The sequence below is a fragment of the Opisthocomus hoazin genome, chromosome 11 (assembly GCF_030867145.1).
Source record: "Opisthocomus hoazin isolate bOpiHoa1 chromosome 11, bOpiHoa1.hap1, whole genome shotgun sequence".
Taxonomy (NCBI): Eukaryota; Metazoa; Chordata; class Aves; order Opisthocomiformes; family Opisthocomidae; genus Opisthocomus; species Opisthocomus hoazin.
The window spans coordinates 13,712,404-13,721,665 of record NC_134424.1 but is presented as its reverse complement, the minus strand read 5'-3'; positions in this window follow the sequence as shown (position 1 = coordinate 13,721,665).

The following is a 9,262-nucleotide window of genomic DNA, read 5'->3' as shown; positions in this document are numbered from 1 at the left end:
GGAGGAAAGAGAGAATCTCTGACACAGGGCACCTAAAAGACTCTACAGACCAAATCAGCCACAGGGAAAGGAGCACCTTACAGGGGCAGGACACCAAAGACAAGGGCTGGCTTCCCTGTGCAATTGCCGCTCATCAGTGAGGAGATGTGGGTGCCGAGGAAAGCATGGAGCCAAGGCTTCAAAGATGTTCGGGGCTTAAGTGGCTGAAAATTAAAGTGCTGGGACACTTTTTCAGCCTGCACTTGACAGTGGGGATGAGATAACGTCAGAAATGCTGAGCGGAGAGCATCTCTTGCAGAAGATTGATTATGCCAGCAAGGAACAAAGCCAAAAATATCATGTCAGCCTCTGTCTCTTTGGAGCTGAGCTCTACCACATGTGGGACCCCTACATGCTGAACAATATGGGTCCAGTTGTGGGTTCCCCATCACTGATAAGCCAGACCCCATGCTGCTCATGTCACCCCGCTGCCCTGTGATGGATCTCCCTACTCCTACCCAGGTCCAACTAGGGAACAAGCAGCTATTTTGTCCCCAAATCTAATGGGTTGAAGACCCTTCAAGTACCAGCTAGGTCTCCCATTCTTCATGAGTCTTAAGGAAACCCTATAAAAACTCAGGAAGATATGACTCAGGGGTAGATCTGCTAAGGACTCCCTGGGTCTTTTGCAACTCATTCATTTTCCCCAGCTCTGCCAACACAGCTCAGTCCTACCTGGGCTCAGACCTCTGAAAAACCATGGCCAGAGTGTAATCAAAGAGCAGGGAGTTTATTAAGCAGAGTTGTCTCACTGCCACAGGATGGGGAATGTCTCGTTGCCGTACGGTAAATGCGCCTGAAGAGCCACATTCCCTGCTGGCACAAGGGAGAGGACACACTATGCTCCTTTTTTCAGCTGCTTGCTGTGAAAGTGGTCTTCGGTAGCCCAGCTGCAAGGCAGATGTTAGCAGCCCAGAAGAAAGCTTGGGGTCTCCCAAGGCAGCATGTTGCAGGTGAATCCACTAGCCTGCCCAGCTGCAGGACTGCCAGCCCTCCCACCAGCTAACCTGGCAATCGCCTGACCAGCCCCTTTCCTCACAGACCCTCCTCTCCTTAGAGGCTGCTTGAAGCAATTCCCTCTTCCCTTTTTCCGACGGGGTCTGGACTCCCAGATGCTCACACCAAGCAGTGGACTCGCTTATTTGTCTGCTCCAGTGCCTCCCACTATTTTGCGGGGACCATCCTTGTAGTGCTGCCTGCACTCACCTGTGCAGCTCAGACCCAGCATCACCCCGTGCTGCATGCCTTTGCCTGTGGATTTGCTCAACAGCTTAAATTGGATGCACTGAAGTCCTTTCATGCTCCTGTAAGCCTCAGCCACCCCAGCGGTGCCTCAGTGGCTTGGCTAATCCTGACCACACCACCTGTGCCTGTGTTGTCTCATTTTAGGTGTCGTGATGCCACCCTTGGACAAGCAAGTATCCAGCTCGTGGGCTGAAGCGAGGGTCCCCTCTCCCTTGAACTGCATGGATGAAACAAAAACAGGGTCATCCTCATGCTAGCTTCTTTCCCCTGATTTTCAGGAACAAACTGAGAATGTGCAAGCACCAGAGCTGGCTGCTGTCCTCGAGAGCAAGCACCAGCTTTCCTTTGATGCCTCAGTCCAGCCTGATTTCATCCTGTTCAGAGGTGCAGATAACCCAAACCTCGGTCACTGGCCACTCATGGTGCGCTGCCCAGCCGCTTTGCCCATGGCCAGCCCTTCTCAGCATTGCTGTTGCGACACACCCCATCACACTCTCCTTGCCATCATGAGCACTGCCATCAGCAACACTAATCAGGTTGCTTATCATTTGCTATTGGTGCTGCCTGGTGTGCACTGGTGCCTTGAGCAGGTTAAACAGGCAAAAACTGCCTGGGGGGCCTGGGCTGAAGGGAGCAGGTCTGTGCATGTCCAGAGCACAAGCCTCCTGATCCACCTGGGAATGGTGACCACAGACAGGACCCATGACATGGGGAGTGAGGATGTTGGAGGAAGAACATGGAAAACATTGCCTTCAAATTTCCACACACACCCTCACTCTTGCAGGGATTAAAAAAAAAAAATGAAAGAATAAAAGGGAAAGGAAAAAAAGTATCCCTTTCAAAGCAAGGATGTGGTAAGGGCCCAAACAGCCTCCCCTGACACACGAGCCAGGATGCAGAGATGCTGTTTTTTTCCTAGAGGAAAGGAGGGATTTTGCTGTCTCCTCTATTTAATGAGGAATTAATCTTACCCCTTTGCAGGCAAGGGCGGCCCAGCCTTGGCAGCAGTGTGGCTCCGCAGGCCCTCACTTTCCTCACTATGAAGAGGCGTTGAGGGAGGCAGACGGTCTCTGCCCCGTGCCTCAGTTTCCCCAGCAGTAAATCAACTTGTTGCTCACCTATGGCAGAGCCATGCCGTGAGTCTTGATCTGTAACTGTCAAGCCCTCGGAGGCCTTCACACCTTCCTCCATCCATCACCACTGAAAATACAAACACAGGATTCTTGCAGTGCAAAGACCAGGTCCCAGGCAGGGAGAGACTCTGCCCTTCAGGGCTCAGACCCTCTCCCCTCTCACCACCCCTCCTCCAGAAACTGGCTCCTTTCCCTCACCCCTTCCTGCACGGGCCAGAAACAGAGCCAAGCTAATAATTCAGATGACAGAATTAAACTGATCCTGATTAGAAAAAGCCTTTACCCTGAAGAGAGCGAAATCTGGCTCTGTGCTGCCTGTAATCCAATAGTCTCCCACGGCCGCTGCAGCAAACCCGAAACCTGCCTCCAGGCAAAGACACTTTGTCTTGAAACAAGGGAAGTTAAATGTGTCTTAATGGGAATTTTGACACGTTTTGCTTTGATTTTGCTAATGTTGCAGAAGTAGCTGTTAGAAAATACTTCAGCCCCTCAGTGAGGGGCCGGGTCCTTGGTGTGCATGGGCACGCTGCCCAGCCGGGCCCTGCAGAAAGGGATTGGGGCTGCAGGGAGAAGAGGTCTCAGCGGCAGCTCTCCCCACGCTTCCCTGGGCGCAACTATTTCATTACAGGTCCATCAGGGAGCCAGGACCCCTCCAGCCTCCCCGGTTCGCAATGACACCTGTGGGACAGCCAGTGTCATGGACGGGACCAGTTCTTGACCCCTCATACAACCAAAAAATGCAGGGCTAATCCAGGTGGAGGGTCCCGGGGCAGCCAGAATGGCGGGGTCCGGCACTGCACTTGGTGGGTGCTGAGGATACAGGGCTGCATTGTGGGCATCCCACAGGGCCCACAGAAACACCGTCACAAGGAGCAGAAAAGAAAGGATGCACGGGAGTTGCTGCAAGGGGAGATGCTAAGCCAGCACCCACCTGCGAGACCTTTCAGAAGTCAAGCACAGGTTGTACCCAATGCACCCCAGGGAAAACGAGGATCCTTCTCTGTCTGTTTCCACTTCACTTGCACCGTTTGGGTGCAAGGGGGTGGTTATTCCTCACAGGAGCAGCGTTGGTTCTACGTGGACACAGCACTGATCAAGCAGCAGATGCTGAGCCCCATTGCTCCCATGTCCACAGGCACTGCAGGAAAAATGCTGAGGGGTACATGGGGACATATGACTGCCATGCTCTTGAGGGGGTGGGAGTAGAGAACCCCCTCTACCCCCATGGAGCCTCCTGGCAGCCCCATCTGGTGTTCTCCCCTCTCACTGTTTCCAGTCCCAGGAAGATGTCACTCATCCACCCCTGGCAGAGCAGGGCTGGATTCAGCACAGGCAGGATGGTGACACGAGCACATCAGTAACTTCCTGAGGTTTCAGTTATTTCTTTCCACTTGGCACCAAAATAGCAGCTGGTGTTTCCCTGGTCCTCAGTGACTTTGGGCCAGGAAGACCTCCTGTATATTAAATGAACCCCACTGACCTTTCAGGTGCGTTTGACCCCGAAACACCTGAGAAAATGCACTTGGGGGGATGGCAGATGCCTCCCACAGCCAGGCACTGAGGTGTTGGTAAAACCCTGGGGCAGCAGGAGCAGGACATGCTCTCCCCAGTGCATGGGAGCTTCTCCTCACCAAGTTCATGGGCAAGAGCATTCCTACTGGATGCTACTTGGGTCTTCACTGCAATCCCCAAAAAACGCAACACATAGCTCTTAAGCCCAGGCACTTAATGGTCAAGGAGCAGGATCACCCTGGCTTTCCAGCTCAGCCTGGTGGCCACCTTAGTGGGCTTGCAGCACACCCCTGGCCAAGCTTTGGGGTGGAGCACTCGGGTACCCACTGCAAGGCTGCTGCACAGGCTGAATTAGGAGGAGGGTGGAGGAAAACCAGATGCAGTCAGGACAGCACTAATTTTAGCAAGACTGAATGCAACTACCTCAACTGCAATAAATCAAACAAACAAACAGCTGGGGCTGTGGGGTTGCAGGAGGAACCTGTGTGCCTCCTTGGAGATGGTGTTTACTTGCAGAGACTTTTCCCATCCCTGCTCCAATGGCCCCATCTCCACCCAACCCGTCGCAGCCCACATTTGTAAGCTATTTTTTGTTGTTTTAACGCAATGCTGCAATTCTAACCCAGAGCCTCGGATTGTCAAACAGTTTTTCTTTTCTTTTCTTTCCTTCAGAAAAAAAAAATACAGCTGAACTAATCTGATGAAAGGGGAAAATAAAACGCAAGCCAGACTAAACACGTGCAGTTCCTACCTACAGCCAGGGCCGAGCTTCTCCCAGGCCAAAGTCAACACACGTCAATTTTTAACATGACAGGGTTTTAAAAGGGAGGTTTGAGTCCTGGAAGAGAGGCGGCTGGAAAACATTAATAACCAGGTCTGTCAATTAAAGGCAGGCATGACAAGCTACCAAGACAAGGACTGGGGGTTTCCCTTCCTCCCCTTCTCTTCCCTCTGAATTCGGGGGGGGGGGGGGGGGGGGAGAGAAAAAAGTGATTTATGAAGAAATCCATCCATTCATCAAAAAAATGCAGCCACATCACCGAATGAAGGATGGACTTTGTTTAGGAGCCTTGAGAACAGCCTGGCAGGCAAGGGTTGAGATCAACAGGTTAAGGAAAACACTGCCTTGAGGGATGCTCCCAGCGGCCCCACCAGTCCCAGGGTGGTTGCTCCAGAGTTCACCTGTGCACACTGGGGAAGAGCAGCAGCCTGGCTGCCTCCTCCAGAGCGTCACCATCCAGCAGAATTTGCAGTTACTGTGCCCAGCTGACTCAGTGGTGATGCGCCTGTTGTACTGGAAATAGCTATTTTGGGTTCTGGTGAAAAAAAAAAAAAAAGCCCCTGCTTTTATCAGCCCCATAGAAAGCATTTCTCTGCCTTCTGTGGGCTGGGCAGCTTTCTGTCCCAAGCCACCCACTGGGCTCCAAAACAGCCGGGAAAAACAAGAGAAAGGGGCGGGGCAGAGCAACAGATGCCCCACCAGCCTTTGGAAATGAAGGCAATAGCGAGGGGGAAGACGGGTAAGGGCGAGTGAGTGTTTCATTAGGGGGTGGAGGGGGAAAGGACTTTTCTCCTGAAATCCGGGAAACATCCACCCACCGTGCTGAGAGGAGGTTCCCGTGCTCCAGAGCAGCATTGGCTTTCAACTGGGGAGGCAGGTAAAAAGATTCAGCCCAGAGGGAAACGGCAGAGATTTGTTTCACCTTCAACACCTAAATAAACACTGTATCCACAGGCACACACTCTACACAGTATACACCATGCTGGTGTGCGTTACACATCCCCACGGCACAGGAACTGGCTGGTGGACCAGCTCCAACATCCCCCACTGCAGTGCCCCGTCCCCAGCAGTGTCTGGGCCAGATGCTCCAGCGGGTCTTAAGAGCCAGCAGTAGTCAAACATGACCCACTCTGCCTCCCAGCATTACTGTCGTAGTCTCTGCAGGGAGAGGACCTTCCTGGAGACCCTCCAGGTACGGGCACGGCACCCACCCAATAACCTGACAGCCACCTGCACGGGGCCAGAGCGGCAGACTTCGAGGGGCTGCTCGGGGCGCGGAGCTTCGAGGGCCAGGGGTACAGGACCGGCTCTGCTGCTCCGCCTGCTGCTTGCCAGAGTGTGGCGGGTCAGCTGGGCTCCAGCCCCACTCTCCGGTTGTGTTTCACTTTCTCTGGCCCAGCCAACAAAACCTCCTTCCAACACACCTGGGGTTCACTTCGCAAGGATGGGCAGAGCCAGCCCAGGCTGATTTTTTCAAACAAGTGCCAGGTCTGGCCCTGAAAGGTGAAAGGCTCCTGGGCTCTACTAGATCCTGTCTCCCTCTCTGTTGGGTGCAAACCAAAGTTATTTGGTGCTCTTTTGCTCAGGGACTTGTCACCATTAAGGACCGTTCCTCAGCACAGACCAAGAGCAACACACCAAGAGAAAGCAACAGGAAAGGCGAAGCAGGTGCCTGCAGCCCAGTATGGACTAAATGCACTGAGGGTGCAGAAACCAGGCAGGAAAGCTCATCCCTGAGCTCCCGCGCTGGGCACAGGCACGCCAGTCTTCCCTATTTGGGGCACATCAGCCTCACTGCCCAACTTTGGCCACCACCACAGCATCACAGGCCACTAGCCCAGGCACAGCCAACCTGCGCTTGGCACCCTGGGGTGGGCGAGAAGAGATGGTGTTCAACAAGCCAAGCTGGGTGCTCCCGTCTCAAGGAAACAGCGACTTTCATCGTCAAAAAGCATCTGAAGGCAGAGCTCAGAAAGCCTTTGGCTGTCCCTGCTCTGTGCCTACAGCTTCTGGGAAGCGCCTCATTGACATGTCCCACCGCCATGGCCCCGGCGAGGCGGCTGTTGGCAGCACCAGCGGCCTCTCCACAGGCAGTGGCTGGAAAACACCGGCCTCAACAACGGGCGCACCTTGGCTGAAGTCAGTAGCCGCTGTCTGTGCTCCTCGCGCTAATCATTTAAATCGTTAGCTCCGGTGGCTGCTACCAAGCCCCCTCCACCACCCACGCTGGGTGGACGTGGCTGTCACAGGACAAAGCGGGAGCAGCAGTGTGCGGCACAGGAGGAGCAGGGGGACACAGGTAGATGGCACCTGGGATGATTTATGCCTTTGAAGCTGATATATTGTTCGGGTATTCCAAGATACGCTGTCAGCCACAGCTCAGTGGATAACAGCTCAGAGGAGACCGAGCCGGGGGAGCCGATGGCTCTGCGGCCAGCAGGGACTATCCGTACATCTCAATCCCCATGGCTGCCTGCTGTCACCGCGCTGTCACTGCGCCCGCGCTGTCCTCAAGCACACAGGCCCACCCCCAGCTGCATTTCACATGTTCTGTCCTCCAGAACATGTTCTCCAAACATCCAGCACAGCCGGCCATGCTGTCCTAGTCCTCGTCCTCCTCCCTTTGCCTTCCAGGCCAGAAAAGCAATGGTATCACCAGCAGAATCACACAGCACAGGAGAAAAAAAATTGAAGGAGAGCCCTTTTAAATCAAGTTCATGCCCTGCGTCAAGAAAGGTTAGTCTTCCCTCTCCCCAGATAAAGGATACAGATGTTAAACTGATGCCACATTTGATCTCAGCCAAAAAGCCAAGAGGGTTTAAAACATTCATTCATCTCAAGCTGTAAGCAAAGCTTGTTCTCACTAATCTCGATAATTACTCCACTTCTCCCCCATCACGAGGAGCAGCCATGCGATGGCAAGGTTTCCTTCCTCCACAGGACTCTGCTCAGAGCAGGGATCAGAGATCTGCAAGAAATTCCCTCTTTAAAGTGGTGCTGCTGGGAATGCTGGGCTGGATTCAGTGGGATTGCTCTGGACTCAGAGCAGGATCTGGCCCCAAACTCTTTGCACTTAAGATGAGCATCTTTGATTCGAGATCATCGGGGCCTGTTGGCATCACCATGAGACCAGGAATGTACGAAGTCATGAGGGATCAATAGGACTTAAATCCCCCTCTAACTCCACAAGGTCTTTTCAGACGCAGCAGCGGGGGTGAGGATAGTTTGAGCATCTCCAGTGCGGTATCAAGTGAACAATTAGCAGAGAAAAGCTGCCCACGAGGGCCTGATGGAGCAGCGCAAGGAGATTTTTCTTCCCAGAGATGTCTGCTAGAAACAGCCTGAAACATTTCCATTTCTGCTGCCTGTTAATAGCAAGGTCAGCTCCTTTCTTCCTACCCTGACATCCTCCATCAGGGCCTCTTTCTGGGAACTCGCAGCAGCGCACCAGATGTCACCCAGAGACAGAAAAACAAGCGGGGGCCACACTAGGGCATTTCACCCTGAATCCCAAACCACGCGGCGCCAGGCTCGCAGAGGAGAGGGAGCAGGGGGAGCTGGGAGCATCCCCTCGGTGGCACCACTGGTCCCCTGAGCCCCCGGGGCTGGAAAGAGCCCCTTCCTCCCAGCCATGAGCAGCCACCCTGCTCCTGCAAAAAGCCTCATGACAGTAGCCCCTCCTCTGGGCTTCCCCCAGCACTAACCAGCCACTGGAAATAATCTAAATGTTTGCAGCCCAAAGGGGACTTGGGTTTTGGGTTTTTTTTTTTCCTGTTTTTGCTCCTCACAGGGTTTGAACGGCACCCAGCACAGCTCCCCAGCAGCCCTGATGCGTACCCACACACAAACATCCCCACTTACTGGAGAGCAGAGACCCTCACAGTGAGCTCCGTCACAGTCCCCATGCAGCACCCATGCTGCCAGCACTGCGTCAGCTCAGTCTCTACCTACCCCCAGCAGCAGATTGCACAAGAAAGCCCCAGCTATGAGAAGACCACCACCACCCAAAGAAGAGAGTGCGAGCACTGTAGGCAGGGGAACACCCCTTTTTAGCTGAGGAACACAGTTATCCCCAAGATTTCTAGAGGTTTTCTCAGGGCTGCAGACCCCAGACATAAAAACACCATGCCAGCTGTTGCTCGGGGTGGCAAGGATGAAGCAGGGAAGAAAAGAAACCACAAGACTTAAACAAGAAATCCACATACGTTTGCTGCTGCTCTGAACTCCTCCTTCAAACTTTCAGCTCAGTGCACACTTTCAGGCTTCTTCTGTTCAGTACAGACCCTGACACTAGAAATACAGTCAAAAAAGAGAGATAAGACCTCCAGATCCCAGGATCCAATGGTTAAAAACAGGTAACTTTGCATTTAGCCCTAAAATTGCAGCCCTCTGCCCTTCACCGAAAGGAGCAGAGGGAAGCAGAGCCCAAAGGGAGGGGAAGGGTGCAGGTGAGAGCTTTTATGTGTGTGCAGGTGCCCCAGGTGAGCAGGTCCCCAGGTGGGGAAGCTGCCTGGACGTCCCCCTCCCAGGTGTGCTGCCTGGTTTTGGGAGG